The 19,652-nt window shown below is 45.3% G+C and overlaps 1 protein-coding gene across 2 annotated transcripts in view; it reads left to right on the top strand.

Annotated features, from left to right (window-relative positions):
- The window catches only part of ME3 (malic enzyme 3), a 182,645-nt gene that overhangs the window by 56,687 nt on the left and 106,306 nt on the right, over window positions 1-19,652 (top strand). The window contains exon 1 of one of the 2 annotated variants that reach the window (XM_037889425.2): window positions 18,065-18,295. The exons of the other annotated variant lie outside the window; for it this stretch is intronic. The gene's annotated coding sequence lies outside the window, so the exon portion shown is untranslated. Of the gene's footprint in view, window positions 1-18,064; window positions 18,296-19,652 lie in introns of those variants that run through there. 2 annotated transcript variants of the gene reach the window in all.

The raw sequence follows: 19,652 nt of genomic DNA, 5'->3' as shown, positions 1-19,652 counted from the left end.
TACCAGCTACCAGAGCAGTGGACAGTTTGCTAAGCCTTCTTCAAGGACGTTGTCTGCCAGGCCAGCATGTGTAGAGTTGGGTGGAATTCCTCAGGAGATCTACATATTCTGTAGGGTCCCCCCACCCCTCCAGTGTAGCAGGCAGTGTCTAGGATTCAGGAAGCTATTGGGTACCCTCAGGCCATGTGTTTTGAGTTTTTCTTTGTATCCATATGAAAGAGGAGACTGATGTCCTCATGTAACTCTGGGTGCTGGGACTTTAGGCCAGCCCTACAGGGTGTGTTTACACTGGAGCTGGGGGAGAGCCAACCAGCCCAGGGAGACTGACTCACACTAGCACACTAAAGACAGCTGTGCGGATGTTGCAGCACTGGCAGAGGCTCAGGCTAGCCACCTAAGCTTGGACTCAGGGGAAAGGATGGCTTGGGTGGCTAGCCCAAACCTCCACCAGTGCCGCAACATCCACACAGCTGTTTTTAGCACTCTAGTGTGAGCCTTGCTAACACAAGTCTGGCTACCCAGGCTGAGAGGCTTGCTCCCAGCAGCAGTGTAGACGTACCCATAGCACCTATGCCTTAGCTCGCCCACCCACCCAAGTCTGGAGGCTTCTGAAACATAGAAGACAGTGAGAGTCACTAGAAGGCTCACAAAGTATTTAAAGGGGTACTACCCAGTTTCTATCACTAAAGCTATATTAAAGTCAGAGAGTAACTGATTCAATTACTTGGCTGTTACATGTCAAGGAAATATATATATATATTTTTTAAATTTTAGTAAGTGATTTCAAGGAGCAATATTATTTTTAACAAAAAAAAAAGAGGGAAATCCTTTATTTCCACTGCTTAGGTGTATTTGAGGGTTGCGTGCTCCACTGCAATTGGAAATTAGCTCAGGTGCTTTGAATAAAAGTAATTTCCTAGCAGTCAGTGACACAACTTGTTTGTTCTTCCATTGTCAAAACTGATGTCCTGAGCCATAGCATTGTTCAGATTATTGCTGCAACTTTCCAGAGTTGCTAAAGCCATAAGCTCACGTGCCGGAGATTTTAATTGGCTACGGATGCAGGGTGTTGAAGGGCTTTTACGTGAAGAATAGTCACGCGACATCAGGGGTCCAGCCCTTCTTGTTTCTTGTACCCTTGTGATGACGGAGGCCGGCAATAACATCTCTGCTGTGACCAGGCTTACACAGATACACCCAGAGCACACATTTCCTGTCATTTTTTCATCTCCTTTGTTAGACCCAAACGTCTGCTGGGACAGTCAAGCGGAAACGCTTTAACATGGAACCCAGACAGGGAGCAATTCCATTGACATGTTTCACTTTCCTAATTAAAGTCATTTGTATCATCTGACCTGCATTGTTACATGTTGACTATTTTGCAAGATGTGTACGTTCCCCTCTCGCCCCCTCCCCCACTCTAACACCTGCTTTCTAAACTGGCTCCATTCAGCTTGTATTCTGCACCTTAAATGCCTCTGTTGGGAACACATGAACCCACTGGACTGTGAATTTGGTTTGCTTTTTACGCAGTACAGAGGGAGGTGCTATGTTGTAAGTTATAAAATTGGACACTGTCAACTGAATTCAAATCAGTTTGGCTTTAAAAAAAAAAAAAAAGGTGGGTTTAGTTACTTTACCTGCTCCTGTCCATTTTTGTTTAATTGTATTTCCTCTTTGGTTTGGCAGCCTATTAGCTGGTGTTAAAGACGGTAATAACAACCCTTTCTGGGGAAATGAGAAAAGTTCACAAGATGGGCTGGAGTGGCTATGGCTGTTGTTAAAGCTGGATCCCATTTCCTAGAAGACAGAACAAGCCAAGCACACATTAAGGGAGAGAAAAGAACAGCAAAGATAGAGGCTGCAGATTCTATCTCTGTTGCTGAATCTTACATGTGACCCCTCTTCTAAAGATCCCTGGGGCCCACCCCACAGTCTTATCAGCTATGTCGAGAGCTAAACATTGGGCTGTTTAGGATGTACCTGTTGTGACCTGCCTTTCTGGTTACAGACTCACAAGCAGTGTTGCAAAATATACAGTCTTGTCTATCGAAGCCAGACTCTTCTTAGATGTAAGGCAAAGGGAGAGAGACAGGAAAGAGAAGAAATAAGGTGGGGGAAAGAAAAGGACACATGCCAAAGTCCCACATCCCAGGTGGTGGTCGGTATTTAGCCAAAGTTGGGGGAGGTGGCAACATCACCTGGGTCCCTCTCTCTGCACAGGACATCTCTCTCAGGAACAGGATAGTGAAGGTCCAGTGATGTCATGGTGGATCCTGGGGACCCAGGGAATGATGGGGGTGGCAGCCGTACTGATGAAACTTATTCCTTTCAGTTCACCCAGCTTCCAGCCATGTGTTATGATCATTCCTTGTGAAGTCTTTTTTTTAAGGACCCCAAAAGGGTCCATCTTCTCATTATTCTTCCTCCAATTAGGTCTGATTTCCGACATTGGTCCATTTTTTTCTGATCCCCCACTCCTCTTACTCACAAGACGTGATCTTAACAACCACCCTTGAGTTATGTTATCAGTAGGCCTTTTTGTTTGGATTAACCTGGTCTTGTGTCTCCCTCTTGTACCTTTTCCCATCAACATTTGTTATAGGTGATGAGAACATTTTATAAACTTTTAGCCACTTTTCCACAGTTGAGCTCACAATTGGCAGGTGTGTCAGGCTTCAGTTTTACAACAGGCCAAGAATTCAGTAGGATTCAAAAAACAATTAGAGATCAATATGGATAATATTGATCTCTAATACAGTTACACCAGATAAGGTTAAAATGGATAGGGGACATAAACCTTTATGCCTGGAGCAAGTATAACATGGTCTTCTGTTAGAAGGATGATCTAGGGGATTGAGCACTGGACTGGGACTCAGGCGACCTGGGTTCATTTCCTGGCTCTGCCACTGACCTACTATATGACCCTGAGCAAGTCATTTAACATGCCCTGTACATCAATTCTCCATCTGTAAAATGGGGATATTAGCACTTTCCTACTTCTTAGGGGTGTTGTGAAGTTAAATACATTAAAGATTGTGTGGGGCACCGATAGAGCTCTGTAAACACCGAAAGAGAAATAGAGGCTTCAGTTCATAAACCACCTACCTGAGATTAGGTTGAGATTACCTTTATGGGCAAGGCAATTTCCAGTTGGTCCACTTTAGTATTTCTGGCACCTCCCTCTGAAAGCATCAGGTGTGGCCATTGTCAGAAGGGTGATACTGGACTGGATAGGCCCTTAGTCTGTCCTCCTTTCTCTTTGCAGGGGTTCAGAGCCCCGGGTTGTGTACCTGGCTGCAGGCCACCCTGCTTGCTGGCTTTTTTCCAGCCCCACAGACGCCTGCCCTCATTGCTGCCACGTGTTGTCCACCCAGGCTCCAGGGAGATTCTGCTAAGATGGGTTCTTTTTTACTGGGGAGCCTTCCTGCTCCTGGCTTAGCCTTTCCACAGCAGAGTTATGTTGTCCGGCCCCAGCGTGCGAGGCTGACTCAAAGCCCAATGCCCTGGCAGAGCAAGAGGTGGTGGCTTGAGGCAGCAGGACATAGCTTATCTTCCAAGGCTCCTGAAAAGCTGCCTGTAGCATCCCAGGAGACTCTAGACCAGTGGCCCTGCTGCACCCACCTGCTTCCCCTTCCTTTGTACCCTGGCTCTGTGGAGAGACTAGAGGGAAGGAAGAGAGCTGCTGGCCTAACCTTGCTGCTCATCCACCTCCATTGCAGGAGTCCTGAGGCGGTAATAGAAACCCTGCTGGCTGCCTCTGTGCTCTTCTCCCAGGTCCAGGAGAGAAGAGACACCCACCCAGCCCCCAACTCTAGCTGCTGCATTGCAGTTAAACACTCTCCTCCAGTGAGCTCCCCCCAGTGCAGCACATGATTGTGATGCCCTCATGCAAATACTTATGGCTGAGGTCTTGAGTCTTGGTTCCTGCCTGGCTGCTCCAGCATCAGAAAGGGCCATGAACCAGCCACATCAAAGCCCTGGGGAATACCACTGGCATAAGGGGCTTCTCTGGTGCTGGAGAGTTGCTGGAATGGCTCTGTGCTTCAGCCCCCAGAATAAGTGGTGTGCTGGGGCTTTGTTCATTCAGATCAATAATCGGTGCACTTCCCACATCAGCAGAGGCTTTTCCAGATTTTATAGCTCCAATAGACCCCCACCACGGATGGGAATCACTGCCAGAGGGTCCAAAGAGCTGTGACACCTGTAGCCACACACCCATTTCCTCATCCACTCGCTGCTGCACGGGAGGATTTGTTACTGGCAGGGAATTTTCTGTGTGGCTTCCCTCCAAATGCCTTTTGCCCCTTTCCCCACCACATAGCGGTGTCAAGCTAGTTCTGCTGGCAGGGGACCGTCATGGAGGAGGGAGCTGAATTTGCTCCTTGAAGCACACAATTGGGACAATGGAATGCAAAGAGAATTAGCTTTCGTGAGTGTTACTAGTTCAACTGAAAATATCAGATTTTCTCTGGTCACTGCTGAGTTGAGGTTAGTTAGTGCTTCAATTGCAAGTGCATTCTGTGATCAGAATTTAAACACAGAAGTGTATGTGGCACCCAGGTCAGCACCCCTTTGCTCATTGACATTCACATCCCCTCCAATCTGGTCTCTCATCTGCCCTGTGTAAACAGCTGCTTTCCCCTCTCCCCTCGCACAACAATGGCCCTTTTAACCAAGAGGAGAATTGGTATGGGGTGAAAGCTGATTTTTAACCAGATTGCTGTTTAACTCCCAATATGAACCAGCTTTCCTCCACACTTTAAGGAATCAAAAAGATTTTGTTATTTTTTCTCTCTCCAGTGTTTCAGGAGCATAAAATATCAGATCATTTGGGATTTATCTAGGCAGCTGTGGCAGCCTTGCATATTTACTTGGGTGGCAGGAGAGAAATCAAAGTTGGGGTCCCGTTCGTTCAGCATAAAACAAACTAAGAAACTCCACCAGCTCTGACATGATGGCACTATGGAGCAGTGTAGTAGCTTGAACACAGCCTGGGAGCTTGGAACTCCTGAGTTCTAACACAGACTCTGCCATTGACTTGTACAAATAATTTACTGGTGGATATTTTGCCTTCTCCATAAATAAAGTAGATTAAAAAATCATGACGCTCTTGTAGGCCTGAACTTGCTTCCATTGAAGTCCCTTGAAATTTTGCCACTGGCTTCAGTGGGAGCACCATGAGAGTTGGTATGGGTGGATGGATGTATTTTGGCTCCAATCTATCACTGAATTTTCCAGATTAGATTGGGGAGTAAAGTTATGTAAATAAATTAAAAAATGGAAACTCTGTGTATGCATGTGGGTTTTTTAAAACACATTGAAAATATTAACACTGGATGAGAAAAGGAGAATTCATCAGGCATTTTACTCATTCCTGAAATATGCAGCAGACCCAGGAATAAAATAAGAGAAGCTTGTAGAGAAAAGCCTTGTCACAGAGTTGAATATACATCTGGCTGTAATTAAGGCATGATTTTTTTTAATAGTGAATGAAAAATCGCTTTATAAATATGAAATGTTCTGGGGTGTGAACAGTGAAAGTGAATGGCAGTCAAGGGGACTATAAACAAAGATCTGTGCTGCTGAGGAAAATATGCAATAACTTTCCTATGTTAGGAAAATTCAGGTTATTTTTTCCTTGGATCCAAGTGTCATACATGATGAGGTCTTCAGGATTCAGAGAAAATTAAAAAAAAGAAAAATCCCTTTTGATCTCTGAGCTCTGTCACAATATTAATTAAATGAGGCTCCTTGCAGAGCTGATGATCTCAGTCCAGTTCCCCCAGACACGTGTCCGCCTCACAAAAACCACCACCCTGATTGACAGCAGCATTGCTTTGTTGGCAGGTTCTGTAAAGAAGCCAGTGATTGGCTTTGCACAGCGACTGAGCTTCAATCTAAAGTTTGGGGGTGATCTTTTCAGTGCGGGACAAAGCTTGTACTTCTGCTGCCCATGCTGTACCTCTTTTGGGGGATCATGCACTAGTCATTGGCAGGGTCAGACAGATCCTTCCAAACCACATGAGTCTCCTGAAGATGTTGTTTCTACACACAACCTCTGCGCCCCACCACCCCTCGCCTCTTGAATCATCTCAGATTCCTGACAGGGCAGCTGCATTGGAACCATGTTGCAGAGGCTTTTTCCAGTTTCTGCTTTCCCTAGATCCAGTCTTTAACTGGGATTTTTTCCCCCTCAGGGCAGAGGGGAGCACTGCATTGACTCACCACTGGCTTTTCAGGGGAGGGGAATGTCTCATAATACACATCCTTTCCTGCCCCAGGCTCCTGCCCACTTCCCAGCCACTGATCCCTGACCACGGTGGGTCTTTAAGATCCAGGTTGATGGGCACAGTACTGCAGAGATGGCTAAATGTCCTTCTGTGTGTGAAGGAAATCTATGCCGATGAGCCCCTCATTGTGGGTAACGCTCACCCGGTGACGTGGCCCTGGTTGTCTGTTTAAAAGGATTTTGGAAAATGGGCTAAAAATTTGCAAAGTGACCTGTGAGTTTTTTGGGTGCACAACTGGAGACACCTTAAATCATAGAATACCAGGGTTGGGAGGGACCTCAGGAGGTCATCTAGTCCAACCCCCTGCTCAAAGCAGGACCAATCCCCAACTAAATCATCCCAGCCAGGGCTTTGTCAAGCCTGACCTTGAAAACCTGTAAGGAAGGAGATTCTACCACTTCCCTAGGTAACGCATTCCAGTGTTTCACCACCCTCCTAGTGAAAAAGTTTTTCCTAACATCCAACCTGAACCTCCCCCACGGCAACTTGAGACCATTACTCCTCGTTCTGTCATCTGTTACCACTGAGAATAGTCTAGATCCATCCTCTTTGGAACCCCCTTTCAGGTAGTTGAAAGCAGCTATCAAATCCCCCCTCATTCTTCTCTTCCGCAGAATAAATAATCCCAGTTCCCTCAGCCTCTCCTCATAAGTCATGTGTTCCAGTCCCCTAATCATTTTTGCTGCCCTCCGCGGGACTCTTTCCAATTTTTCTGCATCCTTCTTGTAGTGTGGGGCCCAAAACTGGACACAGTACTCCAGATGAGGCCTCACCAATGTCAAATAGAGGAGAACGATCACATCCCTCACTCTGCTGGGAATGCCCCTACTTATAGAGCCCAAAATGCCGTTGGCCTTCTTGGCAACAAGGGCACACTGTTGACTCATATCCAGCTTCTCGTCCACTGTAACCCCTAGGTCCTTTTCTGCAGAACTGCTGCCTTAGCCACTCAATCCCTAGTCTGTAGCGGTGCATGGGATTCTTCCGTCCTAAGTGCAGGACTCTGCACTTGTCCTTGATGAACCTCATCAGATTTCTTTTGGCCCAATCCTCTAAGTGTCTAGGTCCCTCTGTATCCTATCCCTCCCTTCCAGCGTATCTACCTCTCCTCCCAGTTTAGTGTCATCTGCAAACTTGCTGAGGGTGCAGTCCAAGCCATCCTCCAGATCATTAATGAAGATATTGAACAAAACTGGCCCCAGGACCGACCCTTGGGGCACTCCGCTTGATACCGGCTGCCAACTAGACATGGAGCCATTGATCGGTACCCGTTGAGCCCGACAATCTAGTCAGCTTTCTATCCACGTTATAGTCCATTCATCCAGCTTATACTTTTTTAACTTGCTGGCAAGAATACTGTGGGAGACCGTATCAAAAGCTTTGCTAAAGTCAAGGAATAACACGTCCACTGCTTTCCCCTCATCCACAGAGCCAATTATGTTGTCATAGAAGGCAATTAGATTAGTCAGGCATGACTTGCTCTTGGTGAATCCATGCAGACTGTTCCTGATCACTTTCCTCTCCTCTAAGTGCTTCAGAATTGATTCCTTGAGGACCTGCTCCATGATTTTTCCAGGGATTGAGGTGAGGCTGATTGGCCTGTAGTTCCCCGGATCCTCCTTCTTCCCTTTTGTTTTTAAAGATGGGCAGTATGTTTGCCTTTTTCCAGTCTTCTGGGACCTCCCCCGATCGCCATGAGTTTTCAAAGATAATGGCCAATGGCTCTGCAATCACATCCGCCAACTCCTTTAGCACCCTCGGATGCAGCGCATCCGGCCCCATGGACTTGTGCTCGTCCAGCTTTTCTAAATAGTCCCGAACCACTTCTTTCTCCACAGAGGGCTGGTCACCTCTTCCCCTTCCTGTGCCGGCCAGTGCAGCAGTCTGGGAGCTGACCTTGTTCTTGAAGACAGGGGCAAAAAAAGCATTGAGTACATTAGCTTTTTCCACATCCTCTGTCACTAGGTTGCCTCCCTCATTCAGTAAGGGGCCCACACTTTCCTTGACTTTCTTCTTGTTGCTAACATACCTGAAGAAACCCTTCTTGTTACTCTTAACATCTCTTGCTAGTTGCAACTTCAGGTGTGATTCGGCCTTCCTGATTTTACGCCCGCATGCCTGAGAAATATTTTTATACTCCTCCCTGGTTATTTGTCCAATCTTCCACTTCTTGTAAGCTTCTTTTTTGTGTTTAAGATCAGCAAGGATTTCACTGTTAAGCCAAGCTGGTCGCCTGCCATATTTGCTATTCTTTCTACACATTGGGATGGTTTGTTCCTGCAACCTCAATAAGGATTCTTTAAAATACAGCCAGCTGTTAAAGGGGCTGTTTGGTAGAGAGTGAGCATGCTATCATGATTTTGGGCTTTTCTAAAGGCAAACCTTCACAGTGGGAAATTAGTAAAACTTTACCTGCAACAAGCAATTCTGGGGAAATAGCTGCCAGGATATTTCTGGTCCATTTGCTCTACCTGATCCCATCAGTGGTTTTGTTGTGTTTTCAGTTACTCTCCTCTCCCTTGCAGCCCAGGTTCTATTTCGGGAAGCTATAAAGCCATATTTGTATCACAGTCTGTTGCAGCGGAAATTACTACAACACCAAAAATTCAAGATAATGGACCAAATTCTGGCCCCTTTGTGGGGGGTTTTACCCTTTTGAAATAAATAACAAGCACCAACAAAATCCCAGGTTCTGCAGCATGACTTTGTGTTCTAAAGGACTCTGGCAACCGTGCTGATGCTTCCACTGGAAGCAGACATGATCCCAATAAAAGAATGATGTATAGTGATCACAGGGAGTATCCAGGAATCCATGTTAAAATGGCAGGTTTCACCTGCTGACCTCTAAGCCCTGCTCTTGATCATCCTTCTGCCACTGAAAGTGTGAAAGACCCACTGGTGTCCCTGTGTCGAGTGTCAGCTCTGTGGCTTTTGAGGGAATGATTCTCCAAATATGTTAAGGGCTGTTGTAAAGACAACTGTATTCAATTGTTCCCCATGTCCACAGAAGGTAGGACAAGAAGCAATCAGCACTGTAAGAGTAGTTAAGCTTTGAACTAAGCTTCCACGGGAGGTTGTGGAATCGCTATCACTGGAGGGGTTTTAAGAACAGGTTGCACAAATGCCTGTCAGGGATGGGTCTAGGTTTACTTGGTCCTGCCTCAGTGCAGAGGGCTGGATTAGAGGATTTATTGGGGTCCTTTCCAGCCCTGTACTGCATTGCTATGATTCTCCCCAACGGGCCACATTGAACTGGCTTTATCACTTGACCCCATGATCAAAAAAGAGAAGAACATGGAGGTACTGTGAGGGAGTATATTGTCCTCTGCCCCAATCACTCAAATAAACATGGTAGGAAGAATGATGAAGAATGCGTGAAAGCCCCAGTAAATGGATTAAATACTTGGTCTGAGATACTGGGGGGGGGGGGAACAATCTATGATGAAAGTCCTTACCTTAAGGTAACTTCAGATACAGCTTTTCTGGAAAGGATGATGGGTGTCTCTAATATAGTGATATATTTCCAGCCTTATGGATGGGGAGCTGTGAAGGGGAAGTTTAGAAACTGTGTTCTAAAAATGCACTCTCTCTCTCTCTTTCTCTCTCTGTGTATATAATCATAATCTTAAAAGCAGTAGTGCTTCTAAGGCCTTGTCTTCATGGCCAAAAAAGCTGCGATTTTCCCTCATCTCAGTTCAGTTGAATCAGCCGGCTGTGTTGTAACGTAAGCTAGGCTACAACACAGCTAAGATGCTTTCATAGATTTCAGCCTGCATCTTAATGAGCATTAAGAGGGCTTTTCAGTGGTGCTAAGCTAACTTGAGTGACATGACTGAAAACTGCACCCATCAGGACTGGGGCAAAGAGGACATACTTATTGTTACCCACAAGGTAGCTTCTGTCTTCAATCTGTGTAGTGCAGATCATCACATGGCTTCCCCAGTGGCAAAAGGGTTAAGGAAAGACAACATTCTTTTAGCCTCTTTCTAAGTGTTGTTTTCTTACCGTTTTATTAAGTAAAATCAGGCAACGAATTAATACCACTGTGGTCTATAAAAAGTGCTATGCAACTGTAATTAGCATTCTCCCTAAAGGAATGTGCTGGAATACATTTTGTACACTGTCATAGAAATGTTGAAACTGTATATTTCAATTTTTGGCTGTAGTTCTTCTCCAGCCTGGAAAAAATCCCTCTGGTGCTATGAAACTGAAAACTCGTCATATACTCTAGAGACAGATCAAGAAATGGTATTTGTACAGTTGAGTTGCAGCAGCACTGGGAAGCCTAAGTGTGTCCGTATTTTGTGCCTGGAAGGTGAGACTGGGAGAATCTAGGTCATCAGTCAGTGCATGCATGCGTTTAGTGTCTGTTCGTTTCAAAAGATCTCGAAGCATATCACAAGCTATATAAATGCAGCAGCATTGAAGTGCAGCCACCATCTGAGTCAGAACATCTGTATCAATCATGTTCTTATGTGGCCCTCAGTGTAATATTTGAGTATCTCCACAAGTCATTAATTAACTTATTCTCGCAGCTCCGCTATGGTATAGGGCAGTGTGATCCCCAGTTACAGATGGGGAACTGAGAACCAGAGCCCCCAACGTTTAGCCAGCAGGTTTTCTAGATTTTCTCTGAGCACTTCTAGACCATGCAGTGGTTAAAGCACAGATATCATAGAATCAGAGAATACTAGGGTTGGAAGAGTCCTCTAGTCCAACCCCCTGCTCAGAGCAGGACTGACCCCAACTATGTACTATGTCTAGTACTATATGTAGTGCTAGAACTTCCATCACTTTTACCAGCCGGTGAGCTGCATCAGAGAGGAATGCCAAGGGGGAAAAAAGACTATCCTCCTGTACCTATCATCTCTGCTTACTCTGCCCAAGCTTCCTCTCTGGTTCACCTGCTTAATTCTGAGTGTAGATGTTACTCGTTAGACAGCTGATGATCAAGTAAATTATGCTGATTAAGCACCAGGTGTGACTGGTAACACAACCCAATTACAGGCCAGGTTTTTCATGTGAATCAAGAAAAAATTCAGAGTCTCCTCTCTTCAGTGATCTCCTTTTAAAAAGCAAACAAACAATAAACAAGCATGCTCTCTCCCACATGAGTCCCAAGTGTTTGTGCAGCAGCCTTGCTGCCCCTTGAAGGAAAAATTATTTCATCATCTGTCTCCTTCAGCCTGGTCTCGTGCTTAGCTACGTCTCTCCGCACAGCTATTGCTGAGATCTGCAGCAGAAACGTTTCTAGTTTGCGCGGCATGCTCAGTTGGCTGTGTGCAGGCTTTTAGGGGCAGTGGTAATTTCCTATGCTAACATTTCAATGGGCCAATAAGCAATAAATCCGCCTTCCATGGGGAGATTTGCTCATTTCTTACAGTAAAAATTCAGCCAGGCACCTTTTCCTCAGTACTTAGGGGAAATGTATGGCCTAGAGCAAAACTACTTGCACAGAAGTATAACTTGTATAAAAATACAGCTTATATTGGTTTATTTTTATAATTATTACCAATGGTTAGGCTGCGGGTGTGCTGAGGCCACTGCCTATCATGCTGACCAGCGTTGTCTCATTGTTTCCTTACGTTTCCACTGTCATATCCGCCTGTTGGCTCTTGCGTTAGACTTAGATTGTAAACTCTTCAGGGCAGGGGCCATCTTTTTGTCCTGTGTTTGTACAGCACCTAGCACAATGGGATCCTGGACCACGACTGGGACTCCTAAATGCTGCCATAATTCAAATAATAGTGTGTGTGTGTAAATCTGATTCTGCAAAGATTTACATACATGCTTAATTTACATGTGTGTAGTCCCATTGACTTCAATACTGGGGATCTGGCTTCATGTGGATAATTAAACATGAGGGGAAGAGTGCCTCAAGTCCTGTTAACAGGAGACACTCAAGCCAGGATGTCCTCTAACATTATGCCCTTCCACAGATTTCTCTGCCATTGTTATAATGGTATTTCTACAGCTGTTAAAGGATTTTGATATGAATAGGAGGTCTAAGGATGTAACTTTAAATTAGCCAGTGTTCTCTCTGATTGACAGGCAGACTCTACAGCTGAGAGTTTTCAGAGCCAACTAGATGACTTAGCCACCCAACTCCCATTCTCAAATGTATGGCTTTGAAAATCCCTGCCTATGCTATTATATATCTATATTTCAACACTATTAATGCTGTACCATATTAGAGATGCTCGCAAGAAGGTCAAACTAGATGATTGAATGGTGCTTCACTGGCCCAACGTGTGGGTGGGTGGGTGGGTGAGGTTGGTCTTCCTGTGTTGAAGGGGATTGGGAGGCATCTTTGTCATCAGTGTCATCCCTGGACCTGCTGGCTCTCTGCAAGTCTGGGAAATCCATGTGTGGAAGAGGGTTGGAGTGGAATGGAGTTTTTTGTATGGTTCCCTCAGCATCCAGCAGTAAATCTAGAGTTTATACGGCATAAAGCTATAATGGCTTCTTAATGGAGGCTCCCCAGCTGTGGCTCATTCCCCACTGGATTTTCCTGGGATGAGCTGCTGGCTGAGGAAGCCCTGGCAGTATTCCATGGAGAGAGCAGCAGGGAAACAATGAGCTGGTGCATCTATCTGGATATCCTCTCATGGGTCAGTAACTGGTTAAAAAACAGAAAACAAGGGTAGGAATAAATGGTCAGTTTTCACAGAGAGGTAAATAGCGGGGATCCCCAAGGATCTATACTGGGTCCTGTGCTGTTCAACATATTCTTCAATGATCTGTGAAAAAGAAGTAAACAGGGAGGTGATAAAACTGGCAGACAATATAAAATTACACAAGATAGTTAAGTCCAAAGCTGACTGCAAAGAGTTAAAAAGGGATCTCACAAAACTGGGTGACTGGGTAACAAAATGGCAGATGAAATTCAGTGTTGGTAAAATGCAAAGTAATGCACATTGGAAAACATAATCCCAACTACAAAATGACGGGGCCTAAACTATTACCACTCAAGAAAGAGATCGTGGAGTCATTGTGGAATCCTCTGAAAACATCCACTCGATGTGCAGCGGCAGTCTAAAAAGCTAACAGAATGTTAGGAACCATTAAGAAAGGGATATATAATGAGATAGTAAATATCATAATCCCACTATATAAATCCATGGTATGCCCACACTATGAATACTGCATGCAGTTCTGGTCGCCGCATCTCAAGAAAGATATATTAGAATTTAGAAAAAAGTACAGAGAAGGGCAACAAAAATTATTAGGGGTATGCAAGAGCTTCTGTATGAGGAGAGATTTAAAAGACTGGGATGTTCATCTTGGAAAAGAAATGACTAAAAGGGGATATGACAGAGGTCTATAAATTCATGACTGGTGTGGAGAAAGTGACTAGGGAAGTGCTATTTACCCCTTCACATAGCACAAGAACCAGGGACCACCCAATGAAATGAATAGGTAGCAGGTTTAAAACAAACATAAGGAAATGCTTCTTCACACAAAGCTTGGTCAACCTGTGAAATTGGTCACCAGGGGGTGTTGTGAAGGCCAAAAATATAACTGCATTCAGAATAGAATTGGATAAGTTCATGGAGGATAGATCCAGTAGTGGCAATTAGCCAAGATGATCAGGGATGCAGCCCCATGATCTGGGTATCCTTGAGCCTCTGACTGCCAGAAGCTGGGACTGGACGACAGGGGACGGATCACTCAATAATTGCCCTGTTCTGTTCATTCCCTCTGAAGCATCTGGTACTGGCCACTGTTGAGAGGCAGGATTCTGGGTGACATGGACCATCGCTCTGACCGAGTATGGCTGTTCTTATGTCCCTGTGCTTGAAACAGAATAGCTGAAATCCACACAGATAGTGGAGACAAATTCTCTGCTGCATCCTCGGGAAAGGTGGAAACCGCTTCCTCACAGACACCTATAGACTGTAGAGGAGACTCCTCAAGATGGCATGGGAGGGGAGGAATAGGATAGCTCAGTGGTTTGAGCATTAGCCTTCAAAACCCAGGGTTCTGAGTTCAATCCTTGAGGGGGCTATTTAGGGATCTGTGCCAAAAATTGGGGATTGATCCTGCTTTGAGCAGGGGTTTGGACTAGATGACCTCCTGAGGTCTCTTCCAACCCTAATATTCTATGATTATACCCATGATTACTCCAATCGGATAAATCCTATATTAACTAAATAGCAGCATACTGTGTTAAAAGTAGCGCCTGTGAAAAATGTATTGTTGTCCCTGTCGCACCCCAGCCCCGACAGGTCATTATTTAGCCAGACGCAGGAGAGGCTGTAATTTTAAAAAAGCTTTTGGCCTATTCATGAATTTAAAATCCCTCCCCACCCAGCCCACATAATTGGAGTATAGCTTTTTGTTTTGTTTTGTTTTGTTTTTAGTGGGGCCAGATCTTGATGTTCCTTGATCTTGCTCAGTTCTTAGTGTTTAGTTTCCCATGAATAAAAATGTTATTTCCATAGTCCGTCTGGTCACATTGCCCTTCCCCCTACAGTAAAAACAAGCTAATACAGAATGAATCAAACAGCAGGGTCCTAAAGCAGGCCTGAGTCACAGTAGCAAATCTACATGTATTAATGGCCAAGTTGTAGTCCCATTGAAGTTCAGTGGCAAAACTCCCATAGGCTACAATGGGGACAGGATTTATTTGGCCCTAAGAAAAGATTCCATCTGAACTGCCCAGCTATTTGAGCGTCTTCAGAAAAAGCCAGTTGTTGCCAAAATAACGCTGAGGCCGAGTTTATGTCAAAACCGGGAGAGGCTATTGAGAGGTCACTTCTGTGGTGACTTCATACTGAAGTCACGAAGCGCCAGCCTGTGTACAGTCCTGACAATGTGTCTGGGAGGAGAGAGCCTGAAAGAATTGCATTGTAACCAATAAAAGCAAGCTGTTTTCATCAGCCACCTTTCCAAGTAATTTGGCAATGGGTAGAAGCAGAAGGATCTCTTTTAGTGACTGACCTACAGTGTGTTTCCCTTCTTTCAGTGCAGTAAACAAGCATTCCACTGGCTCTGTTCCAGTCTCCAAGACAGCTCCAAGTAATCAAAGATTTGCTGACAAAACCATGTTAACTGATTGCATCTGTATCCAAAGCTATATCTTCATATCTGCAGATTAATGTTTCCTATTCCTCTAAACCAGTGGTGAGCTGGAGCCGGTTCGCACCGGTTCGCTGGAGCCGGTTGTTAAATTTAGAAGCCCTTTTAGAACCGGTTGTCCCACGAGGGACAAAGGCTTCTAAATTTAACAACCGGCCAAAAGTGGCGCCTTAGGCAGAACACCCACCGGCAGCTCCCTGCCCCACCCCCAGCTCACCTCCGCTCCTCCTCTGCCCCTGAGTTACGCTCCGTCCCACTCTGCTTCTCCGCCCGCCCTCCCATCCCCCCGGCTGCGCGGTCAGGTCCAAGGAGGCGGAGTGGAGGTGAGCTGGGGTGGGGGGGCACGAGGAGGGCCGCCTGCACCGCAGCAGGTAACCCAGGGGGTAGGGGGGCGCGCAAGGGAACTGCTCCCCACCCCAGCTCGCCTCCGCCTCCCTGGGCCTGAGCACAAAGCCACCGCTTGCTTCTCAGCCCTCCCCGGCTTCCCACGCAAACAGCTGATTCGCGGGAAGGGGGGGTGGAAAAGCAGAGCGGGGCGGCGCCTTCAGGGGCGGAGGCGGAGCGGAGGTGAGCTGGGGCTGGGTGCGGGGCGGGGAGCTGCTGGTGGGTGCTCTACACCCACCAAATTTTCCCCGTGGGTGCTCCAGCCCCGGAGCACCCACGGAGTCAGCACCTAAGGCGCCACTTTTGATGTGATCAGTGGGGGGAGCGGCCGCTCCTCCTACCTCCCCACTAGCTTCGCTACCTCACCCCTAGGAGCCAGAGGGACCTGCTGGATGCTTCCTGGGATCCGCCCCAGGTAAGCACCACCGGGACTCCACACCTCGCACCCTGGCACGTCCCTCTGGCTCTTAGGGGTGGGGTGGGCACCCACTACGGTGGCGCACGAGACCCTCCTGCCCGGTTCCAGGGGCAGTCAGGGGAGCGGGGTGGATGGGGCAGTGGTCCCGGGGTGGGAGGCGGGTTATGACCCCCTCGTGGGTTGAGAAGGGAACTGGTTGTTAAGATTTTGGCAGTTCATCACTGCTCTAAACTAAAAATAATTGTTGAAAAGTCTAGGTGTTTAAATTTGAAAAGGTGTGTTGTGGTTTGTTTGTTTGTTCTCTCCATTAAATTAAATGATTAAATCCATTAATAGAGGCGTTTCCAAGTAATCTTTTGTTTTGGGTGTCTCACTTGGGGATACCCAACTTGAGATGTCTCGTGCCTGTTATTTTAGAAGTTAAAAACACACACCGCTCCCTAAGGAGTTTTTGGATGCTCAGTGCCTCTGAAAACCAGTCCCAAGGAATTTCGTTAGACACCCAAAATTGAAAGGTCACTTTGGAAAATTTGAGCCATATAACTAAGCACCCGTTTACATGACAAAAACAACTGAGTCAATAGAACCTGTTCAAGGCCATATCTCAGATCTGGGATACAATTTGTTTATAATTCACTCTGTATTGAAGTCAGTGGGAGTCACCTTTGACTTCAGTGGAGCCAGGATTTCACAACTGGAGTTCAGTATTTGCCTAAACTTGGAAGGAAGAAGGGATGGGCTGGCCACTAAGCCATACCCTCCAGCTAAGGAACAAAGAAGTCTTAGTTCACTTTTCTCTTCTTCTTTCTTTTCAGGACATACAGGGTGTGGCAGTGGCTTTTTGCAACCACCAGCTTCATCATTTCAGTCACAGATCCTGGCTCAGCAAAGTTTGCACCATGCTTTGAAACAACTCTACCAGCTTCTGTTTTCTGCACAGATTTTGGAAAACCCTTTTAAGTTGGCTTTAAAGTTTTGTGCATGAGATATACACTAGCACTATCTTAGTGTGTTATACTGCCCAGCATCATCATAGTATCTGAGTGTCTTCCACATAAAGTCAGTCGCAAAGTCCCCAGTGGACTTCATGGAGTCTCTGACACTTCTCCCTTTACGAGGTAGAGACTCTGCTAGGAATAGGGTTTTTTTGATTTGGGTTTTTTTGATTCTTGGATGGAGGAGGTGTTGGCAAGGGGTTTAGGAATAAAGAGGGTATGTCAACTGTGGGTGGAAAGGGTTTTTCAAAGAGGAAGATTTTGCCATGTTTCCTAAAATGGTCAAACTTTGGATTTGCCTGCACTCCTTTGGAAGATTGTTCCATAGCTGGATCCCCTCGACAGAGAATGTTTTGTCCCCAGCTCTCACATGCTTCATCCTGGGCTTTGTGATCTGCCTTGTCTCAGAAGAACACATCTGTCACATTGGTTCATAGATCAAATTCAGCCTTTGGTGTAGCTAGGGTTTGATCCACTGATTGCTTTGAAAATTAGGACTAAGGACTTAATCGGGCATCAGAAGCTGGCTGGGGACTTGAGCATGGTCTTTAACACCTTTAGTATTATTCATGCATATCAGCCTTTTTCTGGTGGAACAAACACACTCTGTGTGTTTCTAATCATGGTAGCTGTGCTCCTTGCCCGCACAAAGGTACATGTTACACTGGCTGCTGTTTCACACTGAGTGTTTACTAAAAACAAGGTATAAAACAAAGAATTAGTTGTTTGTAATCATTGATTTCCATCCCACATTCCATAACCGAGGCACAAGTCCAACAAAGAATTTAAGCCTGTGTTTAACTTTTAAGAACTTGAGTAGTCCCATTGATCTCCATGCTTTGCTGGATGGACCCCCATGATCAGCTAACTCCTAACCCAGCAAAAACAGAGAAATGGCTTCACCTCTTCTTCCACAACACATTCCGGACTTTTGTCCTCACCACAAAGCCATATTTTATGTAAGGCTTCCTCTGTCTCCTTTGCTTGATATCATCTATCCTGGCTTTGTGTTTTCTTACCCCAGCTGGTTCTAGCTCCTCATGGCAGAGACTATGGGCCTGATTCTCCTCCTCCTTACCCATGTGAAGCCCGTGGAATGACACGTGTGCCAGTAAGAGGCTTGTGTGAGTACAATGGAATAATATCCCAGGCCCACCTGTGGTGCTATATGTAATAGTTAAATAGCAATCGATGGCTGGACGGTTAAATGCATTTTCAAAAAGAGATTTCTTTAAAACAACTAGAGCTGGCTGGAAAGTGATAAATATCTTCTGTAGGAAAATTTAGAAAGACAAGAAAAAATTGTGGGTTTTTTCCAAACAAATTTGTGTAAGATTTCTGGTTTTTCAAAAAGAATCCCCCTCCCCGCCCCCCCAAAAAATAACAAACAAACAAACCACCATAGTACCAAAAGCCAATGCCCAACATCTTTGGTATTTTTGTTAGCTAAAAACGTTGTTGAACAATTTTCAACCATCTTTAATAACAACTATACCACTAAACATTGTACCTTACAAATATTTGTTACCTTCTCTCGCCAGTCCTGGTGCAATCAGTACCCTTCAAAATTGGATAGACTTTCATATTACACCTTTGTATTATCCTTCTGTGAAAACTGGCATTTTTTGAGCAAGACTACATGTCAGTTTTGACTGTTAGGGAAGCACTGTTCTTCCAGTTCAACAAGACCATTGTATTCACTTTCTTGCTGTTAACTCAATCTGTCAAGTAAAAATGGCGCTTAGCTCTAGTTTTAGGTGAAATTCATACTTTGGACCCAGAAGCTCATCTTGAGATGAAAGTAGATGCTGGTTAGTTGTTTGTGGTACCTTTTGTAAGACAGAGAAGTTTCAGATATTTCTGGCGTGTTTATCACGAGGATTAAGTGGTAGATATTTTTGTTTTTGATAAGGTTTAGTGCATGATAAGCTGTAACATTAACCAGGTCCAAGTAGGGAAATTCATTTAATACTTGGTCCAGTAGGAGCAAAGCTCCTCTTGATGTTTTGGCCCTAAATGTATGTTGTTTCCTTGGGTTCTGACACACGCATATTTCATGCTAATATTTACAAAAATCAAAAATACCCCTTCAGGAAATCATCACAGGAAAACCCATGCTGTGTTACTGCTAGAGCATGCACAGAATTTCCACTGACGTCCATGGGAGGCCCACACCCTATATCCAGCATTTATAGATCCTGGAATTAGATTATTTTATTCTCATTTGAATTAAGTTACTACAGTTCGTGTATAGGCATTGTTGGTCTGTAAATTAACTTGTTAGTTGTTGATTATGGAAATAAAAACTGGGACTGACTTTGCATTTACACCTCTTGCATTTTCTTTGAAAGGAAGTCCCCAGAAATGCTTGAAGGAAGAGATGAAGGTTGGGGTTTTGAACCCATCAGTGCAGAAGGTGCACCCTGGCTCAAACATAATGGAAGAAGATAAAAAATAAATCTGCTATAGGGATGAAATTCT

Source organism: Chelonia mydas, chromosome 1 (assembly GCF_015237465.2).
Source record: "Chelonia mydas isolate rCheMyd1 chromosome 1, rCheMyd1.pri.v2, whole genome shotgun sequence".
Taxonomy (NCBI): Eukaryota; Metazoa; Chordata; order Testudines; family Cheloniidae; genus Chelonia; species Chelonia mydas.
Note: the sequence above shows the minus strand (reverse complement) of the source record. Positions and strands in the feature narration are given on the sequence as shown.